Genomic DNA, 22115 nt, shown 5'->3' with positions numbered 1-22115 from the left:
AGTGGAGGAAGTATTTAAATCATTTCTCTAAGTAAAAATACCAATACCACACTGTAAAATAATGTACTTTACTCTGAAGATGTCCGCTGTGACTGTTATACTATCATTAGATTAATATTACTCATCATATAAAGGCAGAATTTTGATGTTGTAGTTGGGTGAGGTGGATGATCATGTCAGCTCTGCTTGTATATACTGTTGGGTAGTTTACAAACCATCATATTTTCAGGGTGTCTGCGGGGTCTTAAAAAGTATTAAAAGTTGATAAATCAATGTAGCGTCAGTTAACATTGACCTTTTTATAGAATGCTATACTATGACTTTTTATGACTTTCTCTCGACATACTATAACTTGATTATAAAATGTGCAGCTCTAAATTAAGCTTCCGTTGCTTTGTGTGACTTGTTCACCGGCCTCGTGAAAAGGGATGTTGCTGCCCAAAGCTGTCTTTAACTCACAGCTTGTTCTGCCCGCAGTGCTGCAGGTGGGGAGTTAGTTAGTTAGTTAGCATGGTAGCATCTGTGACACATATCAAAGTGTCTCCACAATGTGCCACTTTGCCGAAATGACACATACACACTTTTCTTTCACTTTTGTAAAACTTAATTCTTCCTCCTAATCATTGTGAAAATAGTTCCTTTTTTCTCTCGCTTTTCTGCCATGTTTAGCGTAAAAAAAGCACCTAGCGCCCCATCGTAGCTGCTCCCGCTAGCTTGTCTCAGCGAAAAGGGAAATGGAGATTTAGCTTACAGGGCCAGAGTTCATATACATAAAAACTTTTGCTTTTTAAATTCTATATTCAATGTTGTCATTTTAAATATTAAATTACACTTAATAATTCAAGTGTTATTTATAAGTAAATAAAAAAAGGAAAACAATTAACAGTATAACAGTGTTTCAGGCACAATAACAAACATAGTAGTGCAAACAAATATAAATACAATCAATGAATAAACAACAGTAACAGCAGTTTTTGTGTGCCTGAGATATTCTTCTGAAGGATGTGCTCTCATGATAATGATATATATAGTACAACAAAACACATTTAAATTAATTGAGAATTAATATGTAATAGTGAACTATTAATAAAAAAATAAATGGGCCTACTGTATTGCATGTACTTTACCATATTTTAAGGGGAATACCAGGATAAATGTATATTGTAGTAAGATAAGAAAGTATAGTGTACATAGCGTGCAGTTCACTCTGGTGTCCACTGGTGTGCACTGGAGCGCTGTCGGTCGTCTGTCCAGCCGTTAACAGATCAGACGTTACATTATTCCCTCATAGAGGAATTATGAAACGTTATTAAGTTATTGTTGCATGTATGATTCAGATCACATTAGATGTGTTTAAACTAGAAGTTACTGCTCTCTCTCTGACAGTAAATGAAACAGCGCTTGCGTTTAAATTCTTATTGGACTAGATTGTGACACGTGACCAGGAAGCGCTCTGTCGCAGCACATGCGACAACATTACTTTGTTAAAATGACACAGTGTGCTGCCATATTCCTCCTTTTTAGTCATCTACTGTGTGAGTTGTACTGTTTTTCTATCTCATTAAGTTGTGTTGTTACTAAAACATATATCCAAACCGTGAGAGAAGATGACTGTGCAGAGAAGCTGGCGCTCACCTCCGGCAGAATGTATGGTATCGCTTCTCGGCCTTTTGGCTAAGATCAAGTGTAGTATCTGTTCTTATCAGTTTAATATCTGATACGTCCCCTACCCGGGGACCATATATTAAATTGATTTTTGGAATAGGGAGATGGAATAGGGGCTTGCTCCGTCCACTCCACGCATCGACCTGGTATTGCAGTACCTCCAGGAACGGTGCACCCCCTCTCAATGTCTAAAGTAAATATACGTTTAGCTGTAATTCAATGCAGTGTGCGTCAACTGTTGATCACTTGATGCATTTCAAGGTTGTCAGAGTGAACGATGTTGAAGGCGATATATGATTTTATAATCCGTGTAATCTTTCATCAGTGATGGAGAGATGAAGTTTTTCAACTGGTTTGCTGCAGTGTTTATTTCTCGACGCTTCATGAGCACATGAAACTACCTGTTGGTAGAAGAGTGTAACAAGGCAGAGATCATCTCTCATTCTGTATTTTGTGCCAGTAAACGCTCGGGAATAACTGTAAACAATGGAGAAAAAAAATTATCTTTCCATGTAATCCATTTATATCAATATCGTATCTATTTTCTAATGAATATATTAGGATTGTATAACATAACTGTATGATAAACTGTAATTGTCTTGTGAGTAATGTATCCACTATATGTAAATCGATTATTCAAACAATGTTCTGACCTCATTGAAATCAGAGATGAATGAAATAACAACAGACAATTTGTAAGTAGTTCATTTCCACTACTCACTGTATTGTACTGCTTACACGTTATATTGTCGTACACATTATTTAGTTTGCATATAGTTGGACTCAAACAGAAATGAATTTAAAGTGACTAATCATTATAACTAAATAATAATAACTAATACAATAGTGTTTCACTTTCTCGGACGATCGGAACGTGGTTTTGGCGCGTGCGCAGTTGATTGCTCAGTCTCCAACGCTGAAAGTGTAAATGTAATGTTGTCAAAGCATATCGTCGTATAAACGAGGTTACTGATCAGTAACGACGCTGACAGTTTTGTCTACTTTAAATCTATTTAGCGTACTACTACTGCTTTCAAAATATGGCTCTGATAGTTTCAAACCTTTTCAAGAATGATGTGATGAATGTGGTTTCCCGGCAGGAGGGTCGTAAAGTACGGCACAGATACGGAAACAAGGCACGATATCTAATGTTATTTTATACTATTTTAATTCTGCTATTTTAACACTATTTCACACTCATTTACATCATCACTGTGATTATTGTACTGTAAATGCTCTTATTCTGTCCTTGTACTAATTGTTATGTTTTTGCTGTGAAGCACTTTGGGCTGCAATTCTTGTATGAAAGGTGCTATACAAATAAAGATTATTATTATTATTATTACTAACTGCTCATATGTGGTATTTATGAGGTGTCATCTAATATAACTGCAGGTTTATAACGCGCAGTACATAATGACAAGACATTAACCCGGTTTAATGCTACCTTTCTACACCAGACATTTGGACAATGTGACACTGCTGTGATGGTTTCTCATTTACTTTTGCTCGCGTTGTGTTTCTTTAGCGTTAAACCGTCACAGAGAACAGTTCTTCCCAGGATCAGGTCCCGGTCTCTGACGTGTACAACTCATACTTACCTGGCAGGGGAGATACCATGATCAACAAGGTGGTTCACCCAGGGCGAGGCTTGGCCATTGCACTCCGGCTGAGCTGACCTCTGCGAATTCCCCAAATGTGGGAATCTCGACTGCATAATTTGTGGTAGTGGGGGACTGCGTCCGCGCTCTCCCCTGATAACTGTGTTAATAGAAATTAATATGATACTACATTAAAGCCCTGACGTTTGACGTTGATTGCTGTGAAGCTGTTTCACTTGTGTCAGAAGTTCCCTGTTTCTCATGAGCCACTATAGCATAACAAGCTCCTGTGATAATGTTATTCATTTATATTTAGTTTAATTTAAATAAGTAAATCTAGAATGATCTAATGAAATCAGCCACGACTGCCCCCTGTTGTTTATAGGACGTCTGTCAGTCAGTGAACAAGAGAGGAATCTGACAATTGTTCGGTTTGCAGATTAAATATTTGTTGAAGTCTCCTGAAGGTGGAACAAATATATGGTGTTGTAAAGAGTTAACATTAAAACAATTGAAACTCAGCTTGAATCCTGCAGTCAGCTCTGTTCTCCACTAGAAACTAGTATATCCATCTTCTTGTTTAACATTAGCGATTTTATAATCTGTATAAACTTTAATCAGTGATGGTGAGATGAAATGTAATGAAGCTTTACAGTCATTGGTACGCAGAAGTGTTGGTACAAGAGTGTACAAAAGGCAGATATCATCTCATGTGATCTTTGATATACTGTATTTTGTGCCAGTAAATAACTGTAAACAATGAAAAATACATATATTCCATGTTATCCATTATATCAATATCTATTTTCTAGTGAACATATTGTATAACATAACTTTATAATAAACTGTAATTGTCTTATTATTATTATTATTATTATTATATTATTATTATTATTATTATTATTATTATTTCGTTTGCATATAGTTGGACTCAAACAGAAATTAATTTAAGTTTTAGAGTGAGCATGAACGATGTTTGCAGATGCACATCCAGATGATTTAACGAGAGTTGTGTACTGAACGTAGAGAAGAGAAACTGAAACTTAAGTATCGATCTCATCACGCAAGTATTGACCAACGTTGGTATCGATATTTTAGATCTATCCGCCCACCACTAGATGTAATGTCGTATTTAAATAGATATGTCGGATTGTTTGTACTGTTATATTTATTGTGTTGATACTTTTAAACATTATGAAGTATTCCTTCGTATTACTCAGTACGCTTGAAGCAGCTCTCAGTTTCTAAAAGGTTGGTGACCCCTGCTGTAAAGTACCGGCGCACTGCCACCGTCACTGTGGGGTGTATGTCGGAACATGTGATGCTCCACCTTCTGGTTGAGGGCGCAGTACACTCTTGTTTCTCTTCAGAGCGTATAAATCTTTCGCCTTTTACTAAAGATTTCCGTGGAGAGGAACACTTTGAGTTCAATCTAATTTTTTGATGCCCTGCCTCGTGCGGGGCTTCCTACTCATGTGAAAAATAATTAATATAATAACATCAATGAGCACCTGTGGTTTGATAGATGTGGCGGATTCTTTATACTTTTATGTAGTTATATTCATTTTGTTTATAATGACAAATGTTTTATATGCTAAATCTCTGTGTTGTTTCCATAGACTATAAAATAGATTTGTGTCACATTGTCAATATTTGTAAACAGTTGACTTAAAAAGTTAAAGTTAAAGTTGGGGGGGGGGGGGATACTGGATGTCATGATGTCATGATAAATTGCCACATTGGGAATGGCAGAATAAAATAAGTTACTGCTCCTCTCCGTAGCCTTGTGGGGATGACGGGTACATCCTGTAGCTGTTGTAGTTCTTCCTGTCAGGTTCGTCGTAAAATAGCTCTGTGTGCTGGGAGAGGAACAAAATGTCATTAAGTGACATATATAATATATATTTGTTACGGCCACGGTCTGCTACATTTATCTGCGGGGACTATCCTGTGGATGCATGCACCTTTTGTTTCCCTATTATGTATGCAGATTAGGGTGTGTGACCCCCTCCCCTTGATTGGCTGTAGCGGTCTCCTCCCACCTTGGCGGAGACCGGTTGTGATTGGGCGTACCTGTTCTGGTCCACCAATCCGAGGCACACTGGAGAGACCAGAAGACTACAAATGCTTGGCCAGCTCTACAGTCGAGGCCGCTGGTGTTGACAGCCATATGCATTTCTGTTTGGGTCTGAGATTGTCACGCTCGGATATAGAGTATATTGAAGGTTGTATATTGTACATGGCATATTGTGTTTCGTGTTTCGTGCTAGCTGTTCGCATTCTTTAGTTTGGGACAGTTTGATCGTCAGCCTGTTGAACAAGCTGTTTAGAGAGATTTGTTAAGCACGCTTGGTGCTCCGGTGCTGTTTATGCCTTGTTATGTATTTTGTATTAATCCAGTTTTTACCCCAAGTTTGTTTTAGAATTGTTTAGGTTGGGGTTTATTTTTGTAAGTTGGCTTTGACGCCTCATTGCTCTTATGTTAAGAGCCCTCCCTGTGTTCCATTTTGTTTCTCGAAAGCAATTGATTGCCAATTGTTCCTAATATATTAATAAATATACTTTATTTAACCATAACCATCTGGTTGTATGTTAGTCCCTTTTCCCTTGCCGAGCCGGGTTGTAACAATATTAAACAAGGTAATGTGTGAAAACCAATTCATTCCAATGAAATGTGTTTATTAAATGATAAACTTTTCCAAACTTTGGACTTAATTTTATAGGGCCAGTGTGATTCAGCTAAATTTCATTATAGATTGATCTGTTAATTATCTTTTAATTTAAACAATTTGATGTCTTCAATTTGAACTGCTTTTCTTTGTCAACTAAGTGGCCAACACCCCCAAATATTCAGTGCATTCATCATGGAGGACAAAGAAAAATATCATTTAAGAAGTAGTAACCATTGAATTGTTTGCATTATTGCCTAAAACACAACTTATTTTATTATTGGATGTCAAACACATTTCGTATTGGACTCACTGACTCAGCAGTACAACTGTATTGTTTGGCTTTTTCTACTATTAATGTTCAATATTTCAATGCAACACTGTCGCTGAATTTAAAAAAAGTCTTACCTGGGACGCCTCAAATCCTCTCCTGACTGGGAGAGTATGTCCCAATGAAATACAGAGTTTTCTTCTCAGACCCTGAAGTGGAAAATTCAACAGCACAGAAGCACATGAGACAGTCAGCATTTGATGTTAATTTGGCAGCAAGTTTGTGTATTAATAACTATTTATGAATCCGTGGTTAAACAGAAACACTGTGCATAAATCACCACAATACAAGATAACAAGTACGAACATGAGTACTGCTGTTTGTGTAAACTGTTGTCTCCGTAATATGTGTTGAGTTGCATAGATGGCTGCGCTCTCTGATAGATAGTAAGTTGTTGAGGTGTGTCATTGATTTGGGAGTAAAAGGCTTCAAAGTGATAACATGTAATTTGCATGTGAGAGAGATGAGATTGTTAAACGTGCTGTGTTCACTGCCCTTTCCACATGTTTAAAACAGCCATTTATTCTTAAATCCTCACAATGATTGATTGGACTGAATCTGTTGTTAGACTTTGTTGCTATAGTTCTGCTCTTTCCCAAAAAAATTAAATTCTAAACCCACAGTTTTCTCAAGTGTGCTTTCACAGCCTGAGAAACACTGAATATGTGTGCAGTGCACTTTATTTTAGTTATTATTATTTTTCTCCTGCTGGTAGCAATACACAGAAACATACAAGTATATATACAATCAATTCATTAAGTCCTTAACAGTTATAGAGAGTCTAGATTCAGCTGCATGATCATTGTGGAGGCTGCAGTTTGTGATTCTGTTGAAGTGTTGGATTTATGTTTACAAAACAACCAGCGTTGTTCACACTGCAGACCACTAGGTGGCAGTGCCACCAGCAGTAAACAAAGAAACAGGAAGCGGTTGTAATATGAGAAAACAAATGTGTGTTTTTATTCTTTCCTCTGAATTTCAAATGTGGATCAAACTACTTTTGATTACATTATTATTCAGATTTGTCTCATTTGAACTTGCTATAAACTCTGGAGTAAAATCTACAACTGGTGATTTTAGGTTGGCTTTTCATATGGAAATACAGCACCTTCAGTGATGTCCTACACAGTCCTACATTACCCACGTCTGTCGTCTCGTCCACCATAACAGCGACAAAGGGTGCTTTTTTAACCTCCATTTTGATCTCTTTTCCCATCACTTCAGCAATAGCATAAATCAGGTCGTTTTGTATTTTGCCTGACGTCCCAATAAAGACTTTGTTTGTGGACAGGTGGTAATGCAAATCTTTGTTTTTTTCAGCAAGAAAAGAAAGAAGCTCCACGTAGTTTCCTCTGTTTGTGGACTCGTCACTTTCATCGTCTCCCCTAAATGAAAGTTCCTGTTTCGCCAAAAACAGGACACAATCAATCAGTCTTTTCAATATTTCCCTATTTTTGTTCACCCTTTCGTTGTGGAGCTCCGTTTCCCTGTGCACTTGTTCGTTGAGCTGTAGATCCACTCGGGTGTCCCCAAAGGTTTTCAAAAGCAGCGTTGCTTGTAAGTGCCCAGCCGTGCTTTGGTGTTTCGTTGCTGCCTTGGTTAGACAACTCAAGTTTGCAAACCCAGTATGGCTCCAAACACCAAATCGATCGGTTGTAAATAGCAGGCATTCCCATCAAAAGACGTGCACGTGCTGACGTTATCGTACGCCTGCTAGCTGGCCCCGGTGTCACCAACTCAAAATCTGATTGGTTAACGCCACAGTTTTGTTTCCGTTCACTTTAAGCTACAGGCGCCCGCACTGTTGATTCTGAAGGCCTAAGGGCAGATTTCATTTAACCCTGGCAACACATTATGGCTGAAATATGATTGGATAAAAGCTTTAACATAAAGGCCAGATCTCCAAATCTCAATCTGAGGCTGGAAGCAGCGCAACCAAGAGGAAAGCTATGAAATGAAGAGAATAGACTATGGGGAATAATTTAATACATATTTGTGGAAAAAATATATAAAAATTAAATTTATATTCTGATGATGTTTAGGCCAGCAGAGAAGGCCTTGCTGGCCCTGACGGCCCACCACTGTAGAAGCTAGTATATTCATCTTCTTGTTTAACAACCGCAATACCTTGCAACATTTGTTCTCAGTGTTTTTATGCTGCACCTCTATTTGTAACTAAATTTGTGTTTCTGAGTATTTAAATTGTCGCCATGTGTCACGTGACCAAGACGACTGCCTCCCCCTCGTTATGAATCCCTTTGTGAGTTTTCATCTATATACAGTGTAGTATTTGCATGGTATTTAAATGGGGAAAACGTTTAGCAAAGTTTTTTTTTCAGTTTTACTAAGTGTCACTTAAACACATTATTCACCAGCAGACCCGTCAGTGAGAATAACTGTGCAGTGAATCACTGCTTTACCGCCGACCTGCAGCTGTTATCCCTTCTTGGCCTTTTGGGTAAGATCAAGTGGATAGGTGAGTTTGGGATTTTTGCTGAGAAAACGAAACTACCAACCGGAAGATGGCCTCACCGGCCCCCAGCGAGCAGTCGATCCCAAGAGTCAAGCTGAGACACGCGTTTCCAAGTCGTTATGGAAGAGGAAGAGTTTCTATGGAGGGCTTCGTTCTGCAAGAACGTTATCATCGGGCAGCTGCATCTGAAAGTGGAGGAGGTCTACTGCATCCAGTGGAACCAGCAGGACAAGGCTTTTGATGTCACTCTGAGGGCTGAGGACATCTACAGAAGAGTGGCTGAAATTTGCCAGACAGCAGCCGGGGTAAGGCCTCTTGCTGGCTACAAGGTTTTGAATTTGGACAAACCAAATTTCAGAATGGTTACTGTCCATATGTTTAATCCCTTTGTAACAGACCTAGCACTAACAACTTTTCTGAAACAATATGGTGAGGTCATGTCTGCTTCTAGATTTGTTAATGACCCAATGGGGTTTTGGACTGGAAGGCGGCAGTTCCAAGTGTTGCTGAACCCTGACGGTCCTGGATGCCTCAAACACCCACCTGCCATTTTCAGCCTTGGTGGTGACTGTGGCTATCTCTACTACTTCCGGCAACCAGCCTTCTGCAGGAGGTGTAGGCAGTCGGCTCACACAGAGTCTGGATGTGATGGAGCATGCTGCCGGGAAAAGAGGTTCATTTGCGGGATAAGGGGGATGTTGGGAGTTTTCCAAGGGAATGGATGAGGGGGGACTCAGTTTGGAGAGTAGGGGGGTTGGGATTTTCTTTTGTTTTAAAGAGATAAGGGTTGAATTTTCTTTTGTTATAGTCCAAGGGAGGATAATGGGCGCAGACTGGGGGACTGTCAAGCTGAGGATCATTGTTGTGTATGGGCCACAAACTCCGGCAGAAAGGCAGGAGATTTTTAGGTTAATAGAGCCGCACCTTGCAACCAATAGACAGGTCATTATCGGGGGGGGGGGGGGGGAAGAGGTGGAGATGCTAGCAACATTTTCATCGCCAACCTCATGGCTAGGAATGGCCTGGTAGATGGGGTGAGGGTGGTCAGGCCACAGGTAGATGGTACCACATGGCACAACTCACAAGGTACACAAAATGTTTTGAATTACATATTCTTTTGAAAGTCTTTGAGTCTGTTGGCAGGCAAAATAGTCTCTGTGTTCTTTTCGGACCACTATAGGGTGCTGCTGGAGGTGCGCTCGTGTGTTCCAGTTTTTGGGTCTGGTTACTGGTGCTTTAACATCAGTATTTTGGAAGAGGAAATGTTTGACAAACATTTTCAGTCATTCTTCCAAGGACTGTTAGGACTGTTAGGACTGAGACCAATGTGTTCTGGGGTGATAGAGGGGTGATAGGGGGGCAGCCAAGGAGCGGATAAAGTGTTTTTGTGGGAGGTATTGTAAAAGGAAAGTAAGGATGGCGAAGAGGGAAGTGATCCTCCTTCAACGCCTTCTTGAGCTTGAGTGCGCCAGGGGAAACTCTGGCGGCACTGTAAATCAGTGGGCTTGTGAGTCCCTGAAAGCGCGCCTCAGGAATGTCTTTGAGTGTAGAGCTCGGGCATAACTGTTGCAGTCACGTCGAAATTTCCGTTAGAAATTTGAGACATGTTCCGCTGCTTTTTTCAGCACAATAAGGGCTGACACAAGTAGTAACAGGGGTTAGGGATAAGCAGGGTAGAGTTGTGTCGGATGAGTTGGAGATGTTTAATGCCATCACTGACTACTACATCACAAATTTTATTGAGAGAGAGAAGTAGATTAAAGAAGTTTTACCCTTAATTAACACCTCGTTATTAAATATGATCAACCTGTCTCTATTATCTGGCTACATACCACAATCCTTTAAAGTAGCTGTAATAAAACCACTTCTTAAAAAGCCTAGTCTTGATCCAGAGGTTTTAGCCAACTATAGGCCGATATCTAACCTACCCTTTCTCGCTAAAATCCTTGAGAAAGTATTTACAAAACAGTTATGCGATTTTTACTCGATCATATTACTCCTGTATTAGCTGCTCTGCACTGGCTCCCGGTAAAATACAGAATAGAATTCAAAATCCTTCTCCTGACTTACAAAGCAATTAATGGTCAGGCTCCAGCATATCTTAAAGATCTCATAGTACCTTATAAACCAACTAGAGCATTACGCTCCCAGACTGCAGGGCTTACTGGTGGTTCCTAGAGTCTCTAAGAGTACAATGGGAGCCCGAGCCTTCAGCAATCAAGCTCCTCTCCAGTGGAACCAGATTCCAGTTTGTGTTCGGGAGGCAGACACACTCTCCACATTTAAGAGTAGGCTAAAGACTTTCCTTTTTGATAAAGCTTATAGTTAGGGCTGGCTCAGGTTTGCCCTGGATCAGCCCCTAGTTATGCTGCTATAGGCTTAGACTGCCGGGGGACACCTCCCTGCTCTCTTCCTTCTCTTCCTCTCTCCTCCCCTCCCTCTCTTCTTCTCCCTCTCTATCTGTATGCATTTATGTAAATGCATGTTACTAACTCATCATCCGGGGCATCATCCCCGGAGTTTCTGTCTCTCATGTGGCAGGTTTCCCACTGATAAAGTTTACGTCAGGATCAGGAATCGTGGCTGTGCCTGCTGCCCTGATCCTGCTGGACACCGGGAAGCCTTTTTGACATTTTCCTGGATTCATCCATACTTTCTCTTTTTTCAACAAAACATAATTTCTGTCAGATGTTGTATTTGTGCTATGTTGTTTATCCTGTACATACGACATCTATTGCACGTCTGTCCATCCTGGGAGAGGGATCCCTCCTCAGTTGCTCTCCCTGAGGTTTCTTCCATTTTTCCCCCTTTAATTATGGGGTTTCTTTTAGGAAGTTTTTCCTTGTGCGATGCGAGGGTCTAAGGACAGAGGGTGTCGTAACCTGTACAGTCTGTAAAGCACACTGAGACAAATGTATAATTTGTGATATTGGGCTATACAAATAAATTTGATTTGATTTAGATGTAGAGGTAGGGGAGGTCTTTCTGGACTGTCTGACGCAGTGGGTGCCGCTGGATATAGCACAGGCTTTGGAGGTCCTGCTCACCCTCAATGAGCTTGAGGGTGCCCTCCATAGAATGAACAGGCGGAAGGTGCCCGGCATCGACGACGGACTGCCGGTGGAGTTTTATCTCAAGTTTTGTGATATACTTGGGCCGGTAGTTGGAGGTGTTGTCCTCAATGCTCTGTATAGGTGCCACATAGTATTGGCCACTGGAGTTATCTCCATTCGGTTGAAGAAGGGGATCATACAAACCTCAAGAACTGGCGGCCATTGACCATGCTCTGTGTCAATTTATAAACTTCTGGCAAAGGTCCTAGCGTATCGTCTGGGCACAGCACTTCCACACATGGTCCATGTGGACCAGACATGCGGAGTGGCGGGGTGTTCGGTGAGATGGAATCTTCAGATCATTCGGGACGCTGTCTCCCATCCAAGACCTTACCATCAACATCGGCACCTCTGTTGTTTCCTCGACTCGGACTACAAGGAATCTGGGTGTGACACTGGACGACCAGTCCTGTGTCACCTGACTGTCCTTCAGTGCCAACATCGCTGCAACAACCCGCTCCTGCAGACACACTCTGTACAACATCAGGAGGATACGTCCCTTACTGACTCAGAAGGCGACGCAGATTCTTGTCCAGGCTCTTGTCACCTCACGCCTTGACTACTGCAACTCCCTCCTTGCTGAACTGCCTACATGTGCCATCCGACCTCTACATCTCATCCAGAATGCAGCAGCCTGACTGGTCTTCAATCTACCAAAGTTCTCACACACTACACCGCTCCTCCACTCCCTTCACTGGCTACCAGAGGTGGCCCGAATCTGCTTCAAGACTATATATATATATATATATATATATATATATATATTATATATATATTATATATATAATCCAGGTGTCTGTTTTAAAAAGTTTCTCTCTAATCTCTTGTCTTTTTTCGTCGCTCAGGTGGATAAAAACGTGTACAAATGCGAGGAAAAGTGTCGAAGTTAAATGTCCTCGTTATTGTGGCGCCTGTCGGCGTGTATTGAACGGCTTCCTGCTCTGGTGTGAGGCTTTACAGCCTAAACATTAGCCTATGAAGTGTCGTGAGTTTTAAAAAACACACCACACTTTCTCTTTTTGAGTTTTGTGGGCTGAAGAAGATTTGAGCTGCCTCACAAACTGTCATTCATAGCAATTGTATTTATTTTAAGTAATTCAACTGATGACAGATAGTTTAGGGCACGTTGGGTTCTGCAGCTCTGAACGTGCGACTACAGCTGTGTGGCAACTCTGAAAAGTTCCCAAAAACATTTGTATTACACTGATGGAATTAAACTAAGTACATTTACTCCAGTACTTTACTTGAGAACAAATTCAAGATGACTGTAGGCCTGCTTTACTTGAGTATTTCTATTGCATGCAACTTTATACTTTAGACGAATCATGTACTTTTTACTCCACTACATTTGTCTGGCAGCTTTAGTTACTTTTCTAATTTAAATTTTCCATACCCTTCTTGTTCGGTGAAAATCCTGTATCTCGAGATTTGTTGATTTAAAATTTAAATTGATCTGAGTTTTTCTGAGCAGAGGGCATAGTAGTTAAAATTAGCACAACCTTCTTCAGCATTACAATGCAACATACACATTAATGCAGCAGTAATATTAATCCAGAAACATCATAATAATAAAACACTGAAGTAGGCCTATTAGTACAATTTAAAGGATCTGAATACTTCTTTCACCACTGACTATATTAATATAATGGACTACTTATTCTAGCTCAGTTGGATCTTTCATAATCAGAATCCAGTTTATTGCCAAGTATGATTTCACATACAAGGAATTTGCTTTTGTGATATGGTGCATAACAATAAACATTAACAGTACTGCAAAAGTCAAGAAACCTTAATATAGAATGGAAAAAAGGAAAGTAGGTCAATGATATTTATTACAGGTCTTTTTATTCCTATCTATTTGGTCAACATCACATACGAGATAAAAGAGACTTGCATCTATACAGTGCAATACACCATCTAGAAAATGATGTTTTCTTGGTCCCCGGTGTAAAACAAAAGAATGAAACATAAGGTGCAAACAATAAGATACAAAAACAGCTAGAGAACAAGATACAAGACAAGGTACAAACAGATGCAGGCACAATAACAAACATAGTAGTGCAAACAAATATAAATACAATCAATGAATAAACAACAGTAACAGCAGTTTTTGTGTGCCTGAGATATTCTTCTGAAGGATGTGCTCTCATGATAATGATATATATAGTACAACAAAACACATTTAAATTAATTGAGAATTAATATGTAATAGTGAACTATTAATTAAAACATAAATGGGCCTACTGTATTGCATGTACTTTATCATATTTTAAGGGGAATACCAGGATAAATGTATATTGTAGTAAGATAAGAAAGTATAGTGTACATAGCGTGCAGTTCACTCTGGTGTCCACTGGTGTGCACTGGAGCGCTGTCGGTCGTCTGTCCAGCCGTTAACAGATCAGACGTTACATTATTCCCTCATAGAGGAATTATGAAACGTTATTAAGTTATTGTTGCATGTATGATTCAGATCACATTAGATGTGTTTAAACTAGAAGTTACTGCTCTCTCTCTGACAGTAAATGAAACAGCGCTTGCGTTTAAATTCTTATTGGACTAGATTGTGACACGTGACCAGGAAGCGCTCTGTCGCAGCACATGCGACAACATTACTTTGTTAAAATGACACAGTGTGCTGCCATATTCCTCCTTTTTAGTCATCTACTGTGTGAGTTGTACTGTTTTTCTATCTCATTAAGTTGTGTTGTTACTAAAACATATATCCAAACCGTGAGAGAAGATGACTGTGCAGAGAAGCTGGTGCTCACCTCCGGCAGAAGTATGGTATCGCTTCTCGGCCTTTTGGCTAAGATCAAGTGTAGTATCTGTTCTTATCAGTTTAATATCTGATACGTCCCCTACCCGGGGACCATATATTAAATTGATTTTTGGAATAGGGAGATGGAATAGGGGCTTGCTCCGTCCACTCCACGCATCGACCTGGTATTGCAGTACCTCCAGGAACGGTGCACCCCCTCTCAATGTCTAAAGTAAATATTAATTTAGCTGTAATTCAATGCAGTGTGCGTCAACTGTTCATCACTTGATGCATTTCAAGGTTGTCAGAGTGAACGATGTTGAAGGCGATATATGATTTTATAATCCGTGTAATCTTTCATCAGTGATGAGAGATGAAGTTTCTCCAAACTGGTTTGCTGCAGTGTTTATTTCTCGACGCTTCATGAGCACATGAAACTACCTGTTGGTAGAAGAGTGTAAACAAGGCAGAGATCATCTCTCATTCTGTATTTTGTGCCAGTAAACGCTCGGGAATAACTGTAAACAATGGAGAAAAAAAATTATCTTTCCATGTAATCCATTTATATCAATATCGTATCTATTTTCTAATGAATATATTAGGATTGTATAACATAACTGTATGATAAACTGTAATTGTCTTGTGAGTAATGTATCCACTATATGTAAATCGATTATTCAAACAATGTTCTGACCTCATTGAAATCAGAGATGAATGAAATAACAACAGACAATTTGTAAGTAGTTCATTTCCACTACTCACTGTATTGTACTGCTTACACGTTATATTGTCGTACACATTATTTAGTTTGCATATAGTTGGACTCAAACAGAAATGAATTTAAAGTGACTAATCATTATAACTAAATAATAATAACTAATACAATAGTGTTTCACTTTCTCGGACGATCGGAACGTGGTTTTGGCGCGTGCGCAGTTGATTGCTCAGTCTCCAACGCTGAAAGTGTAAATGTAATGTTGTCAAAGCATATCGTCGTATAAACGAGGTTACTGATCAGTAACGACGCTGACAGTTTTGTCTACTTTAAATCTATTTAGCGTACTACTACTGCTTTCAAAATATGGCTCTGATAGTTTCAAACCTTTTCAAGAATGATGTGATGAATGTGGTTTCCCGGCAGGAGGGTCGTAAAGTACGGCACAGATACGGAAACAAGGCACGATATCTAATGTTATTTTATACTATTTTAATTCTGCTATTTTAACACTATTTCACACTCATTTACATCATCACTGTGATTATTGTACTGTAAATGCTCTTATTCTGTCCTTGTACTAATTGTTATGTTTTTGCTGTGAAGCACTTTGGGCTGCAATTCTTGTATGAAAGGTGCTATACAAATAAAGATTATTATTATTATTACTAACTGCTCATATGTGGTATTTATGAGGTGTCATCTAATATAACTGCAGGTTTATAACGCGCAGTACATAATGACAAGACATTAACCCGGTTTAATGCTACGTTTCTACACCAGACATTTGGACAATGTGACACTGCTGTGATGGTTTCTCATTTACTTTTGCTCGCGTTGTGTTTCTTTAGCGTTAAACCGTCACAGAGAACAGTTCTTCCCAGGATCAGGTCCCGGTCTCTGACGTGTACAACTCATACTTACCTGGCAGGGGAGATACCATGATCAACAAGGTGGTTCACCCAGGGCGAGGCTTGGCCATTGCACTCCGGCTGAGCTGACCTCTGCGAATTCCCCAAATGTGGGAATCTCGACTGCATAATTTGTGGTAGTGGGGGACTGCGTCCGCGCTCTCCCCTGATAACTGTGTTAATAGAAATTAATATGATAATACATCAAAGCACTGATGTTTGACGTTGATTGCTGTGAAGCTGGTTACACTTGTGTCAGAAGTTCCCTGTTTCTCATGAGCCACTATAGCATAACAAGCTCCTGTGATAATGTTATTCATTTATATTAGTTTAATTTAAATAAGTAAATCTAGAATGATCTAATGAAATCAGCCACGACTGCCCCCTGTTGTTTATAGGACGTCTGTCAGTCAGTGAACAAGAGAGGAATCTGACAATTGTTCGGTTTGCAGATTAAATATTTGTTGAAGTCTCCTGAAGGTGGAACAAATATATGGTGTTGTAAAGAGTTAACATTAAAACAATTGAAACTCAGCTTGAATCCTGCAGTCAGCTCTGTTCTCCACTAGAAACTAGTATATCCATCTTCTTGTTTAACATTAGCGATTTTATAATCTGTATAAACTTTAATCAGTGATGGTGAGATGAAGTGTAATGAAGCTTTACAGTCATTGGTACGCAGAAGTGTTGGTACAAGAGTGTACAAAAGGCAGATATCATCTCATGTGATCTTTGATATACTGTATTTTGTGCCAGTAAATAACTGTAAACAATGAAAAATACATATATTCCATGTTATCCATTATATCAATATCTATTTTCTAGTGAACATATTGTATAACATAACTTTATAATAAACTGTAATTGTCTTATTATTATTATTATTATTATTATTATTATTATTATTATTATTTCGTTTGCATATAGTTGGACTCAAACAGAAATTAATTTAAGTTTTAGAGTGAGCATGAGCGATGTTTGCAGATGCACATCCAGATGATTTAACGAGAGTTGTGTACTGAACGTAGAGAAGAGAAACTGAAACTTAAGTATCGATCTCATCACGCAAGTATTGACCAACGTTGGTATCGATATTTTAGATCTATCCGCCCACCACTAGATGTAATGTCGTATTTAAATAGATATGTCGGATTGTTTGTACTGTTATATTTATTGTGTTGATACTTTTAAACATTATGAAGTATTCCTTCGTATTACTCAGTACGCTTGAAGCAGCTCTCAGTTTCTAAAAGGTTGGTGACCCCTGCTGTAAGTACCGGCGCACTGCCACCGTCACTGTGGGGTGTATGTCGGAACATGTGATGCTCCACCTTCTGGTTGAAGGCAGCAGTATACTCTTGTTTCTCTTCAGAGCGTATAAATCTTTCGCCTTTTACTAAAGATTTCCGTGGAGAGGAACACTTTGAGTTCAATCTAATTTTTTGATGCCCTACCTCGTGCGGGGCTTCCTACTTATGTGAAAAATAATTAATATAATATTATCAATGAGCCCCTGTGGTTTGATAGATGTAATGTAAGTGAATAGATGTGGCAGATTCTTTATACTTTTATGTAGTTATATTCATTTTGTTTATAATGACAAATGTTTTATATGCTAAATCTTTGCATTGTGTCCATAGACTATAAAATAGATTTGTGTCACATTGTCAATATTTGTAAACAGTTGACTTAAATAAAGTTGGGGGGGAAATACTGAATGTCGTGATGTCATGATAAATTGCCACATTGGGAATGGCAGAATAAAATTAATTACGCTCAAGAATTATGGACACAAGTATATTTTAATACATTTAATAATTACTGCATGTTTTATTATTCTAAGTACATATTGGTTACTTGTCACAATAACACACTTGCAGTTAAAATATATTGACACACAGTTTCTTAAATTGTGTGTTAAAACGTGTTCCTATACCGACACTTTTGTTTGACACTTTCCCAGTTACTGTTGCCTGTTGCGTCTCCCTGCAGGTGACAATCATCAAAAACACTTAGAAGTGTAAAATAAAAGTATGTCCTGAGATATTCAAAGTGGAAAGGATTAGTGATTGTATCTGGAGTCCTGATTGTAAAACCAACAGTCAGGTGTTCCCGGGACTCAGAGCAGTACTACAGTCTGGTTCTTGTGTAAAGTTATTACAGAAGACGACAGCAAGAAAAGGAAGATATTTCTAAAATCTTTCATTTTTTCGGGGACGAAGAGTTTTGTAATATTCTGCACTCACTCTGTAAAGCTCCTGATCAGTCAATCAGACCTTAAACACACAGTTTATCACAGACTAATGATTTAAAAATAATTTAATTTGACACCTCATTGCTCTTATGTTAAGAGCCCTCCCTGTGTTCCATTTTGTTTCTCGAAAGTAATTGATTGCCAATTGTTCCTAATATATTAATAAATATACTTTATTTAACCATAACCATCTGGTTGTATGTTACTCCCTTTTCCCTTGCCGAGCCTGGGTCGTAACAATATTAAACAAGGTAATGTGGGAAAACCAATTAATTCCAATGAAATGTGTTTATTAAATGAGAAACTTTTCCAAACGTTGTACTTAATTTTATAGGGCCAGTGTGATTCAGCTAAATTTCATTATAGATTGATCTGTTAATTATCTTTTAATTTAAACAATTTGATGTCTTCAATTTGAACTGCTTTTCTTTGTCAACCAAGTGTCCAACACCCCCAAATATTCAGTGCATTCATCATGGAGGACAAAGAAAAATATCATTTAAGAAGTAGTAACCATTGAATTGTTTGCATTATTGCCTAAAACACAACTTATTTTATTATTGGATGTCAAACACATTTCGTATTGGACTCACTGACTCAGCAGTACAACTGTATTGTTTGGCTTTTTCTACTATTAATGTTCAATATTTCAATGCAACACTGTCAGTGAAGTGTTGGATTTATGTTTACAAAACAACCAGCGTTGTTCACACTGCAGACCACTAGGTGACAGTGCCACCAGCAGTAAACAAAGAAACAGGAAGCGGTTGTAATATGAGAAAACAAATGTGTGTTTTTATTCTTTCCTCTGAATTTCAAATGTAGAACAAACTACTTTTGATTACATTATTATTCAGATTTGTCTCATTTGAACTTGCTGTAAACTCTGGAGTAAAATCTACAACTGGTGATTTTAGGTTGGCTTTTCATATGGAAATACAGCACTGCATGATGGGAAATATAACTATTATTCCTCAAAAAAATGTAAATACTCTTTGTCAGCCTCAGTACAAACGTGTTTCTTTCACCTTAAAGTCCTGTAGACTGTCTCCCCCTTATAGCCTCTGGTTTTGGTAAAATATATGTTGTCAGCACCTCTAGTCAGCATGTTGTATCTGTGAATCAGATGCCGGTCTCTGATGTGTACAACTTATACTTACCTGGCAGGAGAGATACCATGATCAATAAGGTGGTTCACCCAGGATGAGGCTTGGCCATTGCACTCCAGCTGAACTGACCTCTGCGAATTCTCCAAATGTTGCAATCTCCAAATGTTGGAATCTCGACTGCAAAATTTGTGGTAGTGGGGGACTGTGTTTGTGCTCTCCCCTGATAATTATGTTAATAGAAAATATAATAATACTTAATTGAAGCTATGCAGTAAGACTCTGTAACATTGTTATAGTATTTCACATGATGCTCGATGTTGTTTCTCGTCTGCCACTATAGCAAAACAAGCTCCTGTGATAATGTTATTATTAATATAGCCTCATTTATATTTAGTTTAATTATCTAATGAAATCAGTTTGCGGATTAAATATTTGTTGAAGTCTTCTGAAGGTGGAACGAATATATTGTGTTGTAAAGAGTTAAAACATTAATTAATTAAAACAATTGAAACTCCGTCATGGCTCAAATGTTCAGCTTGAATCCTACAGTCAGCTCTGTTCTCCACTAGAAACTGTCCCGTGACTAAGACGACTGCCACGCCCCTCGTTACGAATTCCTCGTGTCTTTTAAATTGACACACTTTGTGAGTTTTCATATATATATATATACAGTGTAGTATTTGTATGGTATTTAATTGGTAAAACGTTTAGCAAAGTTGTTTTCAGTTTTACTGAGTGTCACTTAAACACATCATTCACCAGCAGACCCGTCAGTGAAAGTAACTGTGTGGTGAATCACTGCTTTACCGCCGACCTGCAGCTGGTATCGCTTCTCGCCTTTTGGCTAAGATCAAGTGGATATGTGAGTTCGGTTCACCGGCCCCCAACGAGCAGCCGATCCAGAGGGTCGGGCTGAGAAACACGCTGCAGTTCCAGGTCGTCTTGGAAGAGGAGGAATTTCTTTCGAGGGCTTGTTTCTGCAAGAATGTTGTCATCGGGCACCTGCATCTGAAGGTGGAGGACGTCTACTGCATCCAGTGGAACCAGTAGGAGAAGTCGTTTGATGTCACTCTAAGGACGGAGGAAATCTACAGAAGAGTGGCTGAAACTTGCCAGACCGCAGCTGGGGTAAGGCCTCTTGCTGGCTACAAAGTGTTGAATTTGGACAAACCGAACTTTAGAGTGGTTACTGTACATATGTTTAATCCTTTTGTAACCGACATAGCACTAGTAACCTTATTAAAACAATATGGTGACGTTATGTTGGCTGCTAGACTGGTGAACGACCCAAAGGCGGCAGTTTCAGGTGTTGCTGAACGCGGACCCGGAAGGGGCTGGAGGCCTCAAACACCCTCCTGCCATTTTCAGCCTTGGTGGGTACCGGGGCTACCTTTACTACACCTGACAACCAGCCTTCTGCAGGAGGTGTAGGCAGTCGGGGCACGCAGAGTCTGCATGTGATGGAGCACGCTGCCGTTTCTGTGGGCAGGCGGGCCATGAGGCCAAAAACTGTGTTGCGTCTAAGGCCTGTCATGGATGCGGGGGTCTTGACCACCTGTTTCGCAGCTGCCCCAGCCGGAGAAGATTCTTTGCTGAGGTGGCCAAGCTTGCTGGTGGGCCGCTTAGAGCCAAGGAGCCAGTGAAAGGAGATGACCACACAGGTCAAGTGAGGCCAGGGCAGGCAGGGCCGGATGTAGGCCCTACAGAAAGTGGTGTGGATGCAGGGCTCTGTGGGGAAGGGCAACCAGCGCTGGGGGTGCTGAGGCACCTTTGACCGACATGGAAGTGTCGTTTCCTGCACCCACTCCAGGCTCGGTCTCGTCCATGGCGAAAGAGCGGGCAAGGAGGGGCTCACAAGTTTTCAATGAAGGGGTTTCGATAGACAGTGGGGAGAGGGGGGGGTAGGAAAAAGGTGAGGAAGGTGAAGGAGAGTTTGGTTAACGTAAGGAGGGATGATGAGGAGGAAGAACAGAGAAAGGGGGCTACAGAGGTAGCAGAAGAGGGAGCGGAAACAGGACAGGGGGTGGGAGGAGAGGTTTTGAAACTCACAGGAGAACCAGGTGCTTCATCTGCTACGGGGTTGGGGCTGGGTTTCGACCTTGCCCAAGACCTGGTTTTACCTGCACCACCATCGGGGGAAAAGGTATACGATGGAGCTAGCGGGCTATTAATCCCGCCAAAGCAAGAGATTTTTAACTGGGCCGAGGCGATGGAGAGGGTTGACCTTTTCTTGTAGGAGAGAGACTTTTCTAAGGGGAAGGACATGTATAATTTATAATGGGTTCTTTCAAGGTTCTAACATTGAATGTGAGAGGAATGAGGGACGCAGTTAAAAGAAGGGTAGTTTTTGATTATGTGGGATATCTTCAGGTTGCAATTTGTTTTTTGCAAGAGGTACACTTGTGGGATAAGGGGGATGTTGTGAGTTTCACGAGGGAATGGAGGAGAGGGGACTCAGTATGGAGGGGGGGTCCACTCTACAGGGGTTGGGATTTTATTCTGTTTTAAAGAGA

General features: G+C 39.8%; 1 long non-coding RNA gene, 6 other non-coding genes and 1 pseudogene across 7 annotated transcripts; all 8 read left to right on the top strand.

The window, feature by feature from the left end:
• Positions 1-1270: 1270 nt before the first annotated feature.
• On the top strand, positions 1271-3787 carry LOC115017926 (uncharacterized). Its single transcript, XR_003833290.1, has 2 exons — positions 1271-1535; positions 3194-3787. It is a non-coding gene; the product is annotated as an uncharacterized LOC115017926 (long non-coding RNA).
• Positions 1655-1845, top strand: LOC115018320 (U2 spliceosomal RNA). Its single transcript, XR_003833356.1, has one exon. It is a non-coding gene; the product is annotated as a U2 spliceosomal RNA (small nuclear RNA).
• Positions 3259-3422, top strand: LOC115018334 (U1 spliceosomal RNA). The gene has a single exon (XR_003833369.1). It is a non-coding gene; the product is annotated as a U1 spliceosomal RNA (small nuclear RNA).
• An 829-nt stretch (positions 3788-4616) lies between the features above and the next one.
• LOC115018335 (U5 spliceosomal RNA) lies at positions 4617-4731 on the top strand. Its single transcript, XR_003833370.1, has one exon. It is a non-coding gene; the product is annotated as a U5 spliceosomal RNA (small nuclear RNA).
• Positions 4732-14641: 9910 nt separating this feature from the next.
• Positions 14642-14832, top strand: LOC115018319 (U2 spliceosomal RNA). Its single transcript, XR_003833355.1, has one exon. It is a non-coding gene; the product is annotated as a U2 spliceosomal RNA (small nuclear RNA).
• Positions 14833-16244: 1412 nt separating this feature from the next.
• On the top strand, positions 16245-16408 carry LOC115018322 (U1 spliceosomal RNA). The gene has a single exon (XR_003833358.1). It is a non-coding gene; the product is annotated as a U1 spliceosomal RNA (small nuclear RNA).
• A 1183-nt stretch (positions 16409-17591) lies between these two features.
• LOC115018337 (U5 spliceosomal RNA) lies at positions 17592-17706 on the top strand. The gene has a single exon (XR_003833372.1). It is a non-coding gene; the product is annotated as a U5 spliceosomal RNA (small nuclear RNA).
• Positions 17707-19645: 1939 nt separating this feature from the next.
• On the top strand, positions 19646-19825 carry LOC115018318 (uncharacterized; annotated as a pseudogene).
• Positions 19826-22115: the final 2290 nt, after the last annotated feature.

Source organism: Cottoperca gobio, chromosome 13 (genome assembly GCF_900634415.1).
Source record: "Cottoperca gobio chromosome 13, fCotGob3.1, whole genome shotgun sequence".
Classification (NCBI taxonomy): domain Eukaryota; kingdom Metazoa; phylum Chordata; class Actinopteri; order Perciformes; family Bovichtidae; genus Cottoperca; species Cottoperca gobio.
This window is presented reverse-complemented; position numbering and strand designations above follow the sequence as displayed.